The sequence below is a fragment of the Dipteris shenzhenensis genome, chromosome 22 (assembly GCF_047967505.1).
Source record: "Dipteris shenzhenensis isolate YYH24624 ecotype China chromosome 22, Dip_SZ_1.0, whole genome shotgun sequence".
NCBI classification, from domain to species: Eukaryota; Viridiplantae; Streptophyta; class Polypodiopsida; order Gleicheniales; family Dipteridaceae; genus Dipteris; species Dipteris shenzhenensis.
The window spans coordinates 43,234,394-43,253,639 of NC_141617.1; the positions used below are offsets into that span (position 1 = coordinate 43,234,394).

At 42.4% G+C, this 19,246-nt stretch overlaps 1 protein-coding gene across 1 annotated transcript in view; it reads right to left on the reverse strand.

The window, feature by feature from the left end:
- LOC147888137 (phototropin-2-like) overlaps positions 1-19,246 on the reverse strand; it is a 189,965-nt gene that overhangs the window by 144,917 nt on the left and 25,802 nt on the right. The window lies entirely within an intron of this gene.

Consider the following 19,246-nt stretch of genomic DNA (forward strand, 5'->3'; position numbering starts at 1 on the left):
CACACAATGATTTGAATGCATGCATGGCAGCCTCCTTGGTTGGACAATTCTTCCATTGTCTACATCTCATCTTGAACTCTTCTTGGTCATGAGGTGGGATGCATTTTGTAGCATGCTTATGAAGATTATCCTCCCAATGCCACAAACAAGTGCGCTCCTTTCCCAACATCACATTCTCTATGCCCCCATTAAAAACAATCCTAACAACCCTCCAATTTGCCTGAGCTTCATCCCCCATAAAACCACGAAACTCTGCTATATGAAAACCCTCTTTCTGCATGACTTGGTTCAACAATTCCCAAAATATCACCTGACTCTCTGTGTCCTCACCTTTGAAATCCCCAATGGCTATTGTTTGGAGTTCTTGAAGATGAGGGTTGTTGTTATGCTCTAGCCGAGCATGACCTCGGATAGATCGGTGGGCATTTTCTCTTAGATGACCAACTTTTGTAATAGTTAATGTGCGTAATTGAAATGGTCAAGAGAAGTAACTGCCAAGGTCCTAGGTGAGGGCGGAATGGCATTGACTAGATAGTTCTGAGTGCTAAGGCCTAGGTGCACCTAAATGTGCAATAATGCCAAGGGGCAAGTGGGTTTCAATGTGCCCCAAGAGAGGGGTAAAAAGGTGCACCAAGTGGAGAGGCTAAATTAATGACATTTGGCAAGGAGAACTATCTAGGGAATTGAGGGTCTCTTGGATAGGTATGAAATAACGTACGTAATCTGATGATTATCTATCCTTCGAGAATAGGCTGGGTGGTATAACAGATCGCCATCCCCCGTGATTGTAAAAACGAGTAGAGATTCAAGCAGTAGATCAAAGCGTGGATAGGTAACGTAAGGGCGAGAAGCCAAGAAGCGATAGTAGGTGACAATTGGTATCAGAGCGCAGGCTTCGGAGATTCGAGTTTGTGGAGTTGAGGCAGGACGTAACAAAGATCAGGGAGCCCTTTCTTTCCGTGCAGTTTTTTTTGTTCTCATATGGTCCTGTGATTTCGACACTGTAGAAGAAAAAAAAAACCAGGAAAGCAGAACAGAAGTGAAGGGTGTATATATATTGGTTATTTGGGTTCATCTTCCACAGTGAACCAATGGAAGCTGAAGGGCAGAATTCAAGAGTAAATCCTAGTGAGTCTAGAGTACAGTCCACACAACAGATGTCACATCATGCAGCACCTACATTGATTGGTAGGATTTCGATATTAGAAGATGCTTTACAGCAGATTATGAACCAACAGCTTCAAGTGAATGCTGGTCAAAATGAGATCAGGGAGATGGTGCAAGCCTTGTCGGCTAGACCGTCTAGAATTGATAAGGGCAAAGCTCGAAACACTTTCTTCCACTTGATGAAGAATCCCGAGCTTGGGATGCTTATAGAAATCTTCGTCAGAGGAGTCTGTCAATGGCAGAGTACACTGACAAATTCAGGGAATGTGTGATGAAAATAACAGACCCTCTCCCTATGTCGGTTCAGTTAAAAGACTATATCTATGGACTGAACGACAAAATCAAAATGGAAGTTCGGGCTAAATATGTGACTACATTAGATGAATCTATAGCAGTAGCCCTGAACTATGAGGATGCCAGAGGCAGATCTGGTGGATTTGTGCAGGCAGGGACTCAGTATGAGTACCCGAAAAAAGGGGGATTTCCGAGGAAATGGGTTTCAAAGACAAGTGTCTCGCAGCCAAGTGGCCAAACCAAGCAGGTGAAGCCGGTTGAGAAAGACAAGTACCATAGTTGGGGTGAAAAGGAAAATAACTCCAATGGCAGCCCGGGCTTGGTCAAAGTCCTCGTTGACCCCTGAACAAAAAGAGAAAGCTAGAAAAGAAGGATTGTGCTTCGGCTGCCTTCAGCGACATCATGGAAGGATTGTCCATTGAATAAAGACCGTCGCATGGCTAATATGATAATATCTGAATGCGACGTGGAAATGCAGGAGAGTCCCAATGCGGAACATATGCAGATGCAGCTGGCCGGACCTTCTCAGAGGTTAGTACCTTGTTTGTTATGTGTATCTGTTGCTAAGTTAGTGACGAGTGTACCTGATAACATCCTATCTAAGCCCGCAGCAACGGGGTATACAGCCTTCAATGATACGGAGTTAATTAAAATGAAAGGGCAAGTGGCCAGTCATGATGTCATTGTGTTGTTTGACTCGGCATCAACTCACAATGTGATTAACTCCAAGCTCGTGAAGAGGCTGAAATTAAAGACAAGTCCATCTGACTATGCGTATACAGTCAGGATGGCAGATGGAAGTTCAACTGAAGTATGGGACCAAAGGGTTACCCAGTTGGAGCTTCGGATTCAGGACTATGCTGAGAAGCTTGATTTTGAAATGACCAAGCTTGCTCATGCAGATATAGCCCTGAGTATGGCGTGGCATTCTAGGAAGAATCCAGCCATTGACTGGAAAAAGCACGTATATCAATTCAAGATGAATGATGTGCTTTATGTCTTGCGCGGTGAAAAAGATATACCTTAGGGACCATTGGTTTCCGTGATGGAAATCAGAAAAGCTCAAGTAGAGTTTTTATTCCTTTGCACAGCATCGGTAGAGCCGGTGGATGATTCTTCGGCTAGCACTGATGTTACGCAAAGTGGTGAGATGGCCAAGCTGGCTAATCTTATAACAGAGGAGTTCTCTGAATATTTTAGGGATGAACTACCTTATGGGTTACCTTCAGAGCGGAAAGTTCAACATAAGATTGAACTGATCCCGGGGGCAGAACCTGTAAATAGACCTCCCTATAGCATGAGTCTTGCTGAAGAGGCGGAGGTGCATAGACAACTGGAAGAATACCTCAAGTTGGGGCAGATTCAACCAAGTTTCTCACCTTTTGCTTCGCCAATGATATTAAAGAAGAAAAAGGATGATACGTTTCGCCTTTGTATAGATTACAGAGCATTGAATAATATCACTGTTAAGCACAGGTATCCGATGGCTCGGATTGATGATTTGCTAGATGCATTACATGAAGCCATGATTTTCAGCAAGATAGATCTTAAGTGCGGCTACCATCAAATCCCGATTAGAGCCGAGAATGTGCACAAAACCGCTTTCAGAAGCAGATTTGGTCACTATGAGTTTTTGGTAATGCCCTTCGGACTTACCAATGCTCCCGCGACCTTCGTCATGCTTATGAACGATTTACTACGTCCGTATATCGGAAAGTTCGTAGTACATTTTATTGACGATATCCTGACATTCAGTAAGAGTGTTACTGAGCATCGTGAACACTTAAGGATAGTGTTCAGTACTTTGAGGAAAGCCAATCTTTACGTGAATAAAAAGAAAACTATACTGTGTATGGTTAGGCTTGAGTATTTAGGGTTCATAATTACTCCACAGGGGGTAGAAATGGATCCGAAGAAAGTGGCTGCGATAGTAACTTGGCCAATCCCTCAGAGTCTGACCGCGTGCATTCTTGGGATTTGTCCAGTTTTATAGAAGGCATATCAAAGGATATTCCGGAATAGTATCGCCATTGACTGATCTGACCTCAGATAAAGTACCTTTTATATGGGGACAGAATCAACAGGAAAGTTTTAACACCATAAAACAAGCTGTGGTCTCAGCACCGGTGTTAAAAATAGTTGATCCCCAGAAACCGTTGTTCCTAGAAACCGATGCAAGTGGCATTGCGGTAGGAGCAGTCCTCCTTCAAGAGGGAAGGCCAGTAGCCTTTGAAAGCAAGAAGCTTTCTCCCTCTCAAAGAAATTGGCCAATTTATGGATTGGAGTTGTATGCTGTCATCCATGCTTTGAAAACATGGAGGCATTATTTGTATGGTTCAGAGTTTTATGTGGATGTAGATCATGATACTCTGAAACATTTTTGTAAACAGCCTGACTTGAGGGGCCGCCAAGCTAGGTGGGCAGAGCTCATGCAGGAGTTTAATCTAACGATTCGGTACCGAAGAGGAAAAGACAATAAGGTGGCTGATGCGTTGTCTCGCATTATGCACAACCTGAGTTTCACGGTATTAGAGAGTGCTCTAATGACCGAGATCAGAGAAACTCAAAAGGTGGACGAGTTTGTCCAGAGCTTATGGCCTAAGGCTCATGTGTTAAAACCCGGGGAAAGTGAAAAGGATGACCTGGCATCCAGAAAAGGCCAAACTTATGCAAGATATACCATAAGGAATGGTATGCTAGTTAGAAATGGCAAGGTTGTAGTACCTGGTCAGAATGATCTCAGGCAGAGAGTCATTCGACAGTGCCATGATAGCCCGTGTGCGAGACATCCAGGAGTCGAGAAGACATATGATCTCGTGAAGCGAGATTTCTTTTGGCCAAAGATGAAAAAGCATATTCATGAATATGTGACACGGTGTTTCTCGTGTCAGGTAAGTAAGGCCGAGCGGGTGAAGCCACCCGGACTTTTACAGCCCTTGGAAGTACCACTAAGTAAGTGGGAGAGCATTTCCATGGACTTTATTGTAGGACTACCTGCAACACAAGGAGGATATAATTCTATTCTTATGGTGGTTGATCGTCTAACCAAGATGGCTCACTTCATTCCGACTAGAGAGTCTGTTAGTGCCCCGCAAGTGGCGGATTTGTTCATTAGACATATATTTCGTCTGCATGGATTGCCTAGATCCATAGTGTCAGACAGAGATGTCAAATTTACCGGTCATTTTTGGACAGCGGTATTTGAGACACTAAGGACTGAGTTGGGAATGAGTAGTGGGGATCATCCTGAGACGGATGGTCAGACGGAGAGAGTCAACCAGACTTTAGAGGATATGCTGAGGGCATATGTGTCATTGAGGCAACATACATGGGACAAGTGGTTGCCATTGTTGGAGTTTGCCTACAATGATAGGAAACATTCCTCTACCGGGTTCAGTCTGTTTGAGTTGAACTATGGTTATAGACCAGCCAATCCAACTATAGTTGGAGTACCTCAGAAAGTGCCTAGTGCTGCAAACTTTATAGTTCAGATGCAGGAGATGCTAGCACTTGCGAGAGCTAATATCCGTCAGGCTATGGATAGAGCCAAGGTGTATGCGGATGAAAATCGATCTATAAGAGTATTTGAAGAAGGAGAAAAAGTTTTTCTCAGAATTCCATTGCACTCGAAGTCGTTGACTTCAGGAGAGTGTGCTAAGTTATCACCTCGATACTGTGGGTCGTGGTTAATTCTAAAGAGAATAGGCAGTGTAGCCTATAAATTAGAATTACCACAGGGGTGTAAGGTGCACCCGATTTTTCATGTTTCGCGCTTAAAGAAATTTTTGCATACAGGTGACTCACTAATCGAAGGTGTGGTTTTGTTTCAGGAGATAGAGAATATTGCAAGGCGCCAACCAACAAGAATCCTGGACCGAGGAACAATGCAAATACGAAATCGGAAGATACCCACGGTGTTGGTTGCATGGCATGGTCAGCCTCTATCGAAAGCTACCTGGGAATCCGTATACCAGTTACGGAGAGCGTTCCGAGATTTCATCATCGAGGACGCTGATGCTTGAAGAGAGAAGGAATGTTATGCTCTAGCTGGGATAGCATGACCTCGGATAGATCGGTGGGCATTTTCTCTTAGATGACCAACTTTTGTAATAGTTAATGTGCGTAATTGAAATGGTCAAGAGAAGTAACTGCCAAGGTCCTAGGTGAGGGCGGAATGGCATTGACTAGATAGTTCCGAGTGCTAAGGCCTAGGTGCACCTAAATGTGCAATAATGCCAAGGGGCAAGTGGGTTTCAATGTGCCCCAAGAGAGGGGTAAAAAGGTGCACCAAGTGGAGAGGCTAAATTAATGACATTTGGCAAGGAGAACTATCTAGGGAATTGAGGGTCTCTTGGATAGGTATGAAATAACGTACGTAATCTGATGATTATCTATCCTTCGAGAATAGGCTGGGTGGTATAACAGATCGCCATCGCCCGTGATTGTAAAAATAACGAGTAGAGATTCAAGCAGTAGATCAAAGCGTGGATAGGTAACGTAAGGGCAAGAAGCCAAGAAGCGATAGTAGGTGACAGTTGTAAACATGGCAATTCCAAAATACTGTCAAGGCTTTGTTCACCTCCATCCTTTTGTTCCTCCACATCCTTCTTCCATCTAGACACCCTACACACAGGCACAAAAGAGAACTGTGCATTCAAGAAGAAGAGTAATGAAAAAGTACTAAACACCTCACCTCTTATTGTCAAGCAAAGGCTCCACCTTTTTTAGCAACGAATCTAGTTCAGTGTCAGTCAAGAGATTGGATTATTCATTGTTTGGAATGATAGCTTCAAATACCATCTCTTCAGCCACCATCTTTTGCAAAGCCTTAGGCCTAGAAGGATGCTTACTTTCCACCATTTTAGAAACCTTTCCTTTCAACCCCCCCAACTCACTCCTAGATGATCCCTCCACCGCCAAATGCATATGAAAACCAACATGAATCACACATCTACTCACTGGATGGTCCATGGTGTCTCTTGGAAGACATATGTACAATTTGCAAGGACAACTGGCAATGCAAAGTGGACTATTCTTGCAATGATACATTTGAGAGTACCACCTGTGACTTAGTGGATCTCAAGGAATCTTTATCAATCATCCCTTCCAATGACTCTCATTTCTAACACCTGATCTTAGAAAAGAAAGGACACATCTTACTATCACATTGCAATCGACCTGCACATTTTCTCAATCTAACTATCCCATTGAAGCTGGTGATATTTGTTGTAACATCCTCACTCCAAACATGACTATCAAACTTGTTTTCCAATCCTACTATCTTTTGCTTCTATGAAGTTGGAGGTAGCTCGAACATAATATTTCCATCATATGACCTGGGTAGCTCCTTGAAAAATTTAATTGAAGAGACCATTTGAAAAGAAATAAAAAGAGAATTAGAAGGTGGCAATTGACGTAACAAGTCAACGACACTGTGGAATGGCTTATCTTTGTCTCTTTCTATTGAAGGCTCAGTCACAATGAGCTTATTCCCAAATTGAATTTCCAAGGTATATTCCCTCCCATCTCCTCTCATAGCAAATGACACTCATTTTGTTTAAATGTTATATTTTGATAGCATAAATATTTTGTTTCAAATTATGAAAAAAAAATTCATTTGCATTGATAATTAATCCAAGACACTTGCAAAATTTGGTATAATTCATTTTTTAGATTGAGAAAGATAACATTCTAATCATGCATGTGACTACACCGTCCATATCAAATATGTGATTTCCTACCATGCTCGAGCACTGGAATTGATTGGCCACATGGTCCGGAGTTCTAGTGAAACCATCAACCTCGCGAAATGTGCATTTTTGTACACACGATGGATTGGACAAGTGGTCTTGATGTACTTTCCTGCATGCATTTACCCGACCTCTGCCATTCGATACCTTCATGTCTGCACCTTCTTCCCAAAGTTGCCACGTCCTCGTCTTCTCTGTCCCCTTCGTCTTCTACTACAGCAAACGATCTCCAAGCTCTGCTATACAGCGCCGCTCTCCAAGATCAAGTCACTCTTCCCCTATTCTGCCTGTTTTGCCACCATTCTGATCGAAGTGCTCTCCTGCTCGTCCAAAATTCCATCCCAGACCTTCCGTGTTGCCTTTGGCCTGGCGTCTCTTGCAATTCCCATGGCCGTGTCATCCTCCTCAACAACACCATCGCCTTGAACCTCACTATAGCCCTACTCCTCTTGCTTGCTGCTCCTCGGCTGTCACAGTCAATATTGATGCGCGCACTCCCTTGCTTGCGACACCTCGAGATACACTGTGCTTGTGTTCTCTCGCCTCTTGTTGGGCACTCTTCCATGAGAGTTCTTATTTGTGCTATTTGGATGCCTCCTCTGTTCTTTTCAAGCTCTCTCTAGGAAGGCTTCTCTCTTCAAGTTGTTTCTTTGTGCTATATGACCGCCTCCTCTTCTTTTCAAGCTCGACTAGTAAGGCTCCCTCTTTTGATTTCAAGCTTCTATCTCCCCTATTCCGCTGGCGGAATGGGAGAGAGTAGACAATAAGAGGACTCTTCATTTCCAATCTTCAATTCAAATTAGTGCTAAGAACTAGTGCAGCTCGTCATAATCAAGAGCAAGTCAGGAATGCAAGCAGCAGGGGTGATATTATTTTTTGGCCTTCGGGTCTCTCTCTAGATGCATTTTTTGATCTCTAAGTTCGTGGCAATTTATCCATTCTCTCTACCAAATTTTTTGTTTTTGAATCTCTAACGTAGGGCATCTTTGGTTCCAAAATCTGTTTCACAGTTGGGTTGCTCTTTCATCCCCTATTGGGGTACGAGTCGTCTCGTAGTTTTTTTCCATGTGCGTCATTTTTGCTCTTCGACAGACAGGTGTGTCGTTGAGTTGGCAAGCAAAGAATTGACTTCAGCCACAACACAGAGACCAGTGTAGGCCGACTGCTTCACCTTTCGCATAGCTACAATCAACAACAAGCTTCAACAAGAGGAGCAATCTTCCACACAGCTGCAAACATAAGTAGCACCAACTACCGGCAGCAACAATGCCCACACTTGTTAACTTCCACTAACGAGCTCCAACGTCAAGGGCAGCTTCATCGACCTTCTGCATCTACTACGAGGAGCTCCAACATCAACCCGAGACTCAAGCAAAAGGCGACTACATAGCTAGCAAACTCGACTTCAACAACTAATCCATCGACCCTTAAGGCATCTTAAGCGATGCCTTCTCAATGATGTAATCTACACAAATCCTTCCACCCGACTTCAACAACATCGATTATCCACATACCATCGCTCCAACTAGTGTTGTATTCAACTAGCATGCCTCAGACCTGACTGCAGACCCACTAGCAACCAATTGGGCATCTACTTCAACGCTTCAGCAAGGCAACACACATGCGTCTCCTATAGCCATCCTAAACCAAAGGACTATGGCCATCTCCACGACCCTGACTACTCGCACTTAGCTCCTACAACTACAAGGTGGAGTCCATAACAGCACGCAACACAACAACATGTTCAACAAGGCCTTCAATTTGCAGCTTCATCAACACAACCTTTACAACTCTGCATTTTTGCTCTTCAATAGACAGGTGTGTCGTTGATCAATGTAGAAAACACAAGAAATTTGATGTTTTGAGCCTCTCTCTCCCCCTATTCCGCTAGCGGAATAGGGGATTTGCTTTTGGGCCACTTGCCTCCTTCGAAGACGTAGTGTGTTCGGCAGTGTGGATACTTCAAGTGGATTAAAGTGTTTTATCTTTTGAAGGTCGTATTCGATAATTCCGCTATCGACTTGTGTAGGAACTTCTATGTAGATTGGACATCAAACAATATACAAGCAAAGCGCCACCATGTTGATGAAGTTGGTTGCAAATGTATACTTACCGGATGTAGCAAAAGCCATGCACATAGAGCCGTTCCAAAGCTGAGTCCGAGGGCATGATCACAGGGGTTGAAAAAGAATTTCACCAAACCTATCCCCCTATTAAGAATAGGGGTCATGAGCAACTGTTCACCTCTTAATGTCACTCTCCCCCTATTCCGTCAGCGGAATAGGGGATTTTTCCGTCAGCGGAATAGGGGATTTCATAGCTTTTGGAATGCACTTGATAGGAATTCCCTAGTTTTTTGAATGCATTTGATAAAACAAAGCATCTTTTTTATTAAAGGAATGCATCTTTTGATGAAATGAATATAAGAAAATGGAGAATGTTAAGTCCCTTATTGCCATTAGTATCCTTGCATCTCAAGCATCCAAGCATGTAGAAGATCACTTGGAAGCTATGTCAAAGCTTCAAGTTGATGGATTAGGGGATTGCCATGATATTGCTCCTTGCATCTCAAGCATCCAAGAATATTGAAGATCACTTGGAAGCTTCAAGTTGATGGCCTCCCTACCATATTTTGCTGGTGGAATAGGGGGAGAGGCAACACTACATCACTTGGAGGCTACATCACATCTGGCTAGTGCATCTGGTAATGTCCAACCGGGCTTCAAGTTGATGGCATCCCTCCCCTTCGCCGGCGGAATAGGGGAGAGGCAACGCCATTTTAGTGTTCTTGCTTCCTGCACAACACATTGTTATGAATGTGCCCTCCCTACCATGCAAACACTATGCATCCTTGATGCCCTCCCCACCCTATTCCACTGGCGGAATAGGGGGAAAGGCTTCATTAAGCTATGGGAGAGACCTTGCATCTCAAACATCCAAGCATGTTGAAGATCACTTGGATGGCCTCCTTACCATTAAATATGGTCTCGAGAGGCCTTGTATCTCATGGCTTCCCATATGCTTTACTCATGGCTGCCCACTATGCTACATAGCCTCTCCCCCTATTCCGCTAGCAGAATATGGAAGGGAGGCCTTCATGAAAAAAGAACAATGGCCTATCTGCTTAGCTCATGGATGCCCAAGATCATGGTTGCTTTGCTCATGGATGCCTAATTCATGCATGCCCAAGCTCATCTATGCTTCAGCTCAAGGTTGCTTAGCTCATGAGTCATGGATGCCTAGCTCATGCATGTCCAAGCTTATCTATGATTTAGCTCATGTCTACTTCAGCTCATGGCTCATGGCTAAAAAACCACAATAACAATACATGAGTAGCCATAAGGTGATGCTAGAAAGCAATATGAAACATTTGAGAACATATAGAGCAACCATTAGCTAAAGTATATAAGGCAGCCATTAGGTGATGCTAGAAGGAAATATGCAGCAGCAAAGAGCATATAGACTAGCCATGACATAAAGTAGCCCTTTTAGTGAACCTTAGTATCCTAAGTAGAATCTTCCTTTGTAGCTAGGTCAAAATACATTGTAGCTGGAGTAGGATTGTGGGGTAGCCAAGCTACCGTAGCTTAGGCATCCATGAGCTAACGCATATAGGGCAAAAAATATTTAGCATTTGAGAGAACATAGAGTAGCCATGAGCAGCCATTCTTGCTTTTCATGAGAGCACATAGAGCACATAGAGTATGCACAGAGAGCAACATTTGAAAGCACATAGAGCAGCCATTCTTGATTTCATGAGGGCCTCCCTGCCATATTTCGCTAGCAAAATAGGGGAAGGGGCTGCATTCAAAAGATTGGAGAGGCTACATTCCACTGTCATTCTTGGTGTATCAGCCACATGGATATGTGCAAGTATATTCTTTTGTAGACATCTGCAAGTAGATGTAGACTGTTGTAGCTTCTCATTGCTTCAAATGCTCCAACTGTATACTCTTTACTTTCATAATTCTCTAGTTGCTATGTCAATAGTTATTCCTGACTTTACTTCAATCACTATTTGCAGGTTGTCATTTGGGATATTGGATATTTGAATTTTTGGGGGGAATGGGACAGAGGTCCTAGCTCCTTCGGAATTTCTCCTTTTGTAATTTCAATTTGGGTGGAATAGGGGGATTGTGCATTAGTTTTTTCTCAAAATATGGTTGCTCTTTACTGTTCTTATGCTGCTATGTCAATACATGTTCTTGACTTTCTTAAATCTCTCTTTGCAGATTGATGGTTCGAATATTGGAAACTAAATTGTTTGTGGTATCATTCCAAGATCCAAGATCACCAAGTATTTCTCTTTTGGTCAATTGCATTCTTTGATTCATTGTTCATTCAATGTCTTGTACTTTTCCTCAAAGTACAATAAAAAACAAATAGTGGCTGAGATCTAATATCCAATTTTCTTTTGTGTATGCTAGAAGTCATGACTAGGTCAGGAAAGAGAAAATCTCCAATAGGTGGATAGGCTGGTGGTAAGAAGAAAAAGACTGCAAAAAAAAAAGAGCAAGCACCAACAACACCATCCCCCACTGCAAGCACCAACAACACCATCCCCCACCGCAAGCCAAATCTCCAGAGGAGGTTGAAGAGATGTCAATGGAGAAAGAGTCTGCTAGCTACAAGGATAGTGGAAAGGCTAAGGGCGATACGGAAGTTGATGAATTTGTCCTTGAATCAATGGATAGTAATGTTGGAAGTGATTTTCTTGAGTCCATATGCATATTACTTATCAACCCTAAGGTGAGACAACTTAGGAATGACCTCTCCATTCTCAAGAGAGCACTTGAGAGATGGAGGGATATGTCCCCACAAAGGGGTCCTTTATTATTTCAGTTGGGATTTCTAACTCGGACAACCAAAGAGGTGGATGATGAGATAAGAGCTTCATGGGATAATCATTGGCATGCTGTGAATGATGAGTTTGAGCATGAGCCTCAACACACTCCTGCATGGGAATTTCTATCCTGCAAGATGTTATACGTGTGGGAGGGAAACCATCGAACTACCTCATGGATGGAGAGCATTAGGGATGCATTTGTTAATAACAAGGCAAGGCATATCAGGATTCATGCACATATTATAGCCCCAGAGCCTGACAATGAGTTGAGGTTGATTACAGCTTTGCAAAGGTTTAACTTGTGAGTATCATCTTTCTTTCTTCCACTAGCTGTTTCAAGAACATATTTCTATTTTCTACTTTATTGCTAAGATAGATTCCATTGTCCAGATTGAATGAGGAGGCAATTGTCACAACAAATCTTAATTATTAATTGTATCATACAAGACACTTGTTAGTTGTGATGCACAAGTATTTTTGGAGGATTTCATGGAAGAAGAGAAGAAAAATATTGAGCTTGTATGGCAAAAGGAGATTGGTCAAGGAAGAAGGATTTGAATTTTGGTATCCCCTCACACAGGATATTCTTGGTCGCATGGTTTATGTTGTGAGTTCTTATACTTTCTACCTCATGCTTTCATTCCTTTTGCTTCAGCTTCATCACTTCCTCTATATAGTTTAAATTTATAGCTTTGGTGCATACTTGCTTTTGTAAGGCAAGTGGCAATCTAATTTTGAAGCAACTTGTAAGAAGCTGCCTCCTGGAATGGATAAAGATGAAAGAGTTGTTAAGATAGTTGGGATTAAAAGAATAGGTTTTCATAGATTTTGTCAATAATAAATCTTGCACATGGCAAAGATTGGTTTCACAAATTATAGTCCTTGCCATATAAAGACACAACCACTAAAATTACACTAGACAAGTTGTATCAAGTGGCCATTGCTTCTTGTAGCAAGGCTAGGCAGCTTTCATTATTATCTTTGCTTGGGTTTGATTTGAATTTGAGGAACAGTTATTGAATGCCAACAAGTGACCATGCCTTCATTGGGTGGCTTGCAAAGGACGTTTTTATGGACCAAGTTCTTGAAGAGTGTCATAGGTGGTTGTCATAGGTTCAAGCTTCCTTTATTGGTGTTTCTCCTTTGGAGTTGCTAGAGCATCCTACACTATCTGAATATTTTGAGGATATTGTGGCAAGACATCAGAGTGATTTGTATGAGCCCTTTGCATCCTTCATGTCTGTGGATACCGTGCCTGCAAAACAAGTTGACCTTGTGAATGCAAGCAGAAGAGTTGTTTTCAGGTAAGCATTCATCTTTCATTGCTTAATTCTTGAATTTCTATTTCATAGTGTTCTTATCCTTTCAATTTTTTGGGTTTTGAATAGGTTTATTATTCATTTGCTAGAAACAAAAAAGATAGAGACCATTCCATCTATTTGCAAGGCATGGACAATGCTCAAGCCTCCTACATATTGCATGAACACACATAAAGTCTTTCATGAGGGCATGACTGCAAAAGAAACTATAAGGCTTTCAGAGTGGGAGAGAAAGCATTGTCCATGGTGGTTAGACATGAGTAGTGGAAAGTGTGTGGAGGAGGAGGCTTTAATGCTAGAGAGGTATACTTTTCCTATTGGTTCTTTCTGTACAGATTGTTCTTAAGTAGTTTTCTATGCTTGACTTGCCCCATGTGTTTCTTGTTAAGGCATTCGAAAGGTCAATGTAAATCTGATTCGGGATCCTCTGGAGAAATGAACGAGGAGGAACGTAAAAAACTAGAGGAGCAACAAAAGATATTGGTGGAGAAACAAAAGTAAAATATATGGAATCCTGATATTGCAAAAGCAGGGAGAAGGAAGAATACAGACTAGGGTGGAGATGGTAAGTTGAATCATCTTTCTTGGATTTTTTCAATTCCTTTTTTTCAATGATTGTCATTTAATATGCATTGCAGTTGCAAATACTCCAGAATTTGATGACTCTAGAATAAGCCTTTCTCCATTGACTTTTTTTGGATTCCACTGTCCATGTTGTCACTTTGGAAACATCCCCTCGTACCAAGGAGTTTGGTGAAGGTATGGGAGTTTGACTACATCAAATTGGGCAAAGAGATAATGCAATCACAGCTTGCATATGGAAATCAAGAACTACCCAATTTCTTTGCACTTTTGCACCAAGGGAAGAAACGAAACTCACAACAATGCACATGGAATATGGACTATTGCATTGTGGATCTTCCCATAGGGTATGCTGCAGGTGGTGAAGGGGAGATTCCACCTTGGAATGTTGTGACAGAAGATCATATCTCCTCTTCCTTAGCCATTTCTGCAGCTGTGATGGATGACAATGGATGGGCATTGGTTTCTATTCTCCATCCACTCTGGCTGCAGTGGAGCGCTATGCGGTACACTTGAAAATGGAGGTGACTTGCAGGTCAATTACTTTATGTTGAACACTTCATGATGTCTTGCGGTTTTTAGGATGGGGTCTAATTCTATTACATATTAATTTTCTTCATGTAGATGGATAGTACAAAGCATGGAACCTCAAGGCATTTCAGACACACTTGGGATTGGTGTAAAGGTGAGTCTTCAGCAAAATGTTTGCTTCACTTCTGCTTGTGTCATACATCACATAGAAATTGACTCAAGCTTTTTTGAATAGTCTTATGTTTTCCATGCTACGGCCATGAAGAAGATAGGACAAAGACCAAAATTTAACATGGAATTAGCAGAGTGTGGCCTCCATGATGAGGATGAACTTGGATGGGAACTTGCTTCCTCATTACTTCCAGCGTTCCAAGAAGGTACGCAAGGGGGGAGCATGGCGTGGAACTCTTGAGACAAGTCTTGCATTCTTACTTATGTTCTTGGAGACGTTGTGTCCTCCAAATGGTTCCATTCTTGAGTTGGGGACATGGACATGACAAGGATTGGGGGTTGGACTACACTCTGGTCGCTCTTTCTTGGGAATAGACAATGACCCAAAGATATGTACTAGACTACTTCTAGGAGTCATGGATGCTATTTATGCAGGTGTGGGATCGTTTAGACAACAGGATACGCTCATGGATGTCGACACTAAGGAGAAAGAAATCAATGTTGTCGTGCAATTGGACTAGTGAGTTAAAAAAATGTGGTTCTTTGTTCTGAATGAATACCTTTCATTTAGGAATGTAAGAGAGTTCTAGATGTTCATTTTTAAGTGAATTGCCAACTTATGCAAAGAGTATGGCCATGCACATGGAAAGAAATCAAGAGTCATATGACTATGTGCTGAAGGAGAAAAGGAGACGACAGCTTCTATTCACGGATGACTTTGTAGATGAGATATAGTTTTTGGTTCTTATGTCTTCTAGGTTATATGCCTGCAGTTTATGGTCTTCTACACATTGACTATATCGCGCATAGTCGATATTTATTTTTGGCTCTCATTTTGTATCTTGATGGTCTCCCTACCATGTTCCGCTGGCTTTTCGGATTTAATATTTTCCTCTTTCAATTAAACACAAATACTAGCTCAAACTCCCACATCTACTTTGGGTATGGAGAGAATACAGAAAAACAATACTGAATTTTAACATAAGAACGTTCTGAAATAGAAGGAATCATTCAGTTGCGGTTACAAATGACCTTGACCTGTTCTAACAATTTATTACAAAACTATACATCAAAGTTTGTACTTTTAGAAAATAATAAATAAAGTTGATGTTTACATATGCTAGCGAAATAGTGTTCCGATATGATTCCTTGGATGAATATAGATAGGAACATGTTGCAAAAAACATCGCTCGGACTTCTCTGCTCGTGGGTTTACGCTCGTTCATCTAGAAAATCCGCATCTGGAGAGAGAAGAAAGGGAGCAAGATCAGGTAGTTATTACTGCAAGAGACTTGGACACAAAGAAGCTCAATGCTTCTAGAAAATGGAACAAGAACAAGAGCAACGTCATGTCCACCTGGCTTTTGAACAAAATTAAGATGAAAAAGAGGTGGAATAGGATAGCACCCACCAACACAAGTTCATGGCCTTTCTCTTGATGAGAATGACTATAATTGGTATTTCTAATGTTTTACGTGCGAGGAAAGGATTCTCTGCCCAAGCTGTCCCCCAAAATGAAATGTAATAATCTAGTGTTTGTGTTACTCATGTAGAAGGGCCTCAATCATGTAAAAGGCTTCCAAAAGATTCCCTCGCATTTTACGTGCATGCAAATCATTGCACATACTAAGATACAACTATGGGGTGGCATTTTTCCTGAGAGGAAGCTCTTGGAGTTTGCAGCTATGGTAAAGCTGCTTTATCATGCTTAGTTGACCTAAGGTATCAGTGTTTGCCTCCGCTGATGAGACTGGCAGAGCAACTAAAAAATGCATTTATAGCTGGATCATTAGGAAAGAAGGGCACTCATTTTGGGGCCCTCTAAGAAATTCACTATTTACATATTTTTGTTGCACTCAAAATATGGGAAATGCCATAAAATACGGATACTTCCTGCAAAAATGTCAGTCTAGTACTCAGGCTTCACATTAGATGCATATATAAGATCCTTGATTTTATGTCCAGTATTTGATGATTCTGACATCGCCAACGCGTCCGGAGCGGGCTAAAACCCCCAAATCGACCCGGGAGACACTGAAAACCGACGCCCCGGAAAAGGGCAAAAATGCCCAAAATGGGGGATTTGCACAAAAACGCGATTTGGCGAGCTGGAATTGTGCAACTGGCAAAATCGTGTTTTTGTGCGAATCCCCCATTTTGGGCATTTTTGCCCTTTTTCGGGCCTCCGGGCGTCGGTTTTCGGTGTCTCCAAGGTCGATTATGAAGACTCTCTTCTTGCTCACTTGAATCATATGGAATCCCTTGTCACTCAGCTTGCTAGTCTAAAGGCCCCTGTAGGGGAAGTTGTTGTGCTCCTCTCGAGCATTGAGGAAATTTCTAAGTACCGCGAAATCATACGAGTATTGCGTGTGACACAAATGGGTTATGAACCTATGGTTGCTATGCTCATTGATCACGAAAGACGGTATGCAAACACTCCGGACTCCAATGCACTGTACTCCGAGGGCAAAGGCAAATTCAAGCCTTTCAAATGCAATCATTGTGGGAAGCTTGGTCACACCGAGGATCGCTGCTTCAAGAAGCTTGCCAAGCAACAAAACAAGGATCATGCCAACTTGGTTGGGGTTGCAACAAGTGAAGAGGAAGAAGAAGATGATACTTCGACACCGACTCATGCTCTCACTGCCGACATCAGAGATCTCTCTCTCCATTGAGAGGTCTATGTACCTAATGATCGGGACTTTTGTTTCTGATCTATTCTATGTGTGCTTGGGTACTCTGCCCTGGGTAGTCCCCCAAAAATGCTTGTAATAATGAGTCTTGTGTCCTTAAGTCAATAAAGGTTCTCAGCCTTGGATAGTCCTCCTCAAATGAACTTTTATTTCCTTTATGAGTGGTGTGTGTCTTCCTACCAAGTCCTGCTATGAAGCCAGGGAGGATGTATTGTGGGAGCCTTTCTATTGGCTTTGATGGGCCTCTCTATCAAGCCTAGCCGAGTTCCAGGATGTTGGTGCATTCCCTAGACCGATGTGTTGGTCAGGTAGCCATGCTTCATTTGAGCCTCTAAGCTACTTGGGGTGCACAGAGCAATAGACTCCATCATTGTCATGTTCTGTTCTTGGCTTCATTCCAGTAGTCCCTCGCCTTTCCTTCATGGGGGGATGTTAGAATATGAAGTCAAAGTGAGTGTATTTGTGTGTCCTAGGTCCCTAGGACTTATTCTATAGTCTAGTGAGTCCTAGACACTGCCACGTGTCATATGGGAGACTATCCCATATGCATTGTGACTTTCTGGAGTCTAGAGGCTCACACTATATAGTCGTGTACTAGTCTTGAGTCTTTATGTAGTCAGTCAACATCAAGCTATCTACATGTGAGTATTTTGGTTCATTGCTATTGCCTAATACCATTAGAGTTCATTGCCATTATGCTTGCAATCTTTCCTTTCCATTCCTAGAGATAGCTTGCCACATGTTCCTTCATATCAATCTGCAACAAACAATAGGCTACTGCGTGAGCTCCTTTGGATCCCATAACCAGAGTCGCTGGTCATTCGCCCACGTTAACTTCTCTTTCAGAACGGCTTAGATCATGCACAAGCAGCCAGAAAGTAATGCCTTCAAACTACTTATATCCAGCCACCAAGGCATTCCGCACGACCGAAAGCCTTCCATTTTTCACAAGCTCAATATGACACGAGCAGTTTCGCAAAGATCTCTCCACAACCCGTCTCGTTAGGTATTCTGAACTAGTCAATTGCTGAAATAACGTTCATCGTCACCTTCTGAGATTTTCGACATCCAACTCAATACTTAGCCTTCCTTTGATCATCCACTACTGTCTATAGCATGACTATGAAGCATGAAAGCTACAGCTGTTCCGTGCACGTCTCCAGACACCTTGCACGTCCTTTTGAAATTAGCCTGGGAACAAAATCTCCTATGGCCACAGCTTCAAAAAACACGTCATGCAGTAGACTTATGCTCCAAAAGCAGTGCCACACTTGTTTTCCCCAGTGCAATAAGCTGCCACAAAAACTAAATCTCGGTATCTCTGTGTTTGCTCACGATTCTTTCAACAAGCCAGAACCCTCATGAATCCAATATGGCAATTTATCTGCTACAATCTTCAAGAACTAAAAACAGTAATTTCCATGATCGCGCACTTTGACTGCAGGCGATCCAAGCCCAATGCGCATGTCTCCTGGGACTTTCAAAATATAGGACCTCACAGGATCAATATTGTAAAACAAAACTTATGAGCTTGCAGTCTACTCTGAAGCTTGCTTGCTGCAACAATTCCACCAAGCTTTTAGTAGCTAACTTATATCTCTACCATCAACATTGTTAGAATATGAAGTCAAAGTGAGTGTATTTGTGTGTCCTAGGTCCCTAGGAGTTATTTTAAAGGCAGCAACCTGCCCGCCATCTCCTGCAATAGACAACACATTTAGCATTCAACATTATGAGTCCTTTCCTCGCTTTGATGGAGGCCAATTCAACATCCAGCATCATGGGTTCCCTCTTCACTCTTTGCCCCTGCTCCTGAATCTTTATCACCTTAAGATGCTGATGCGTGACCTGTTTCTTCTATATCACCACTCTTGAGGAGATCAGATCGATTGC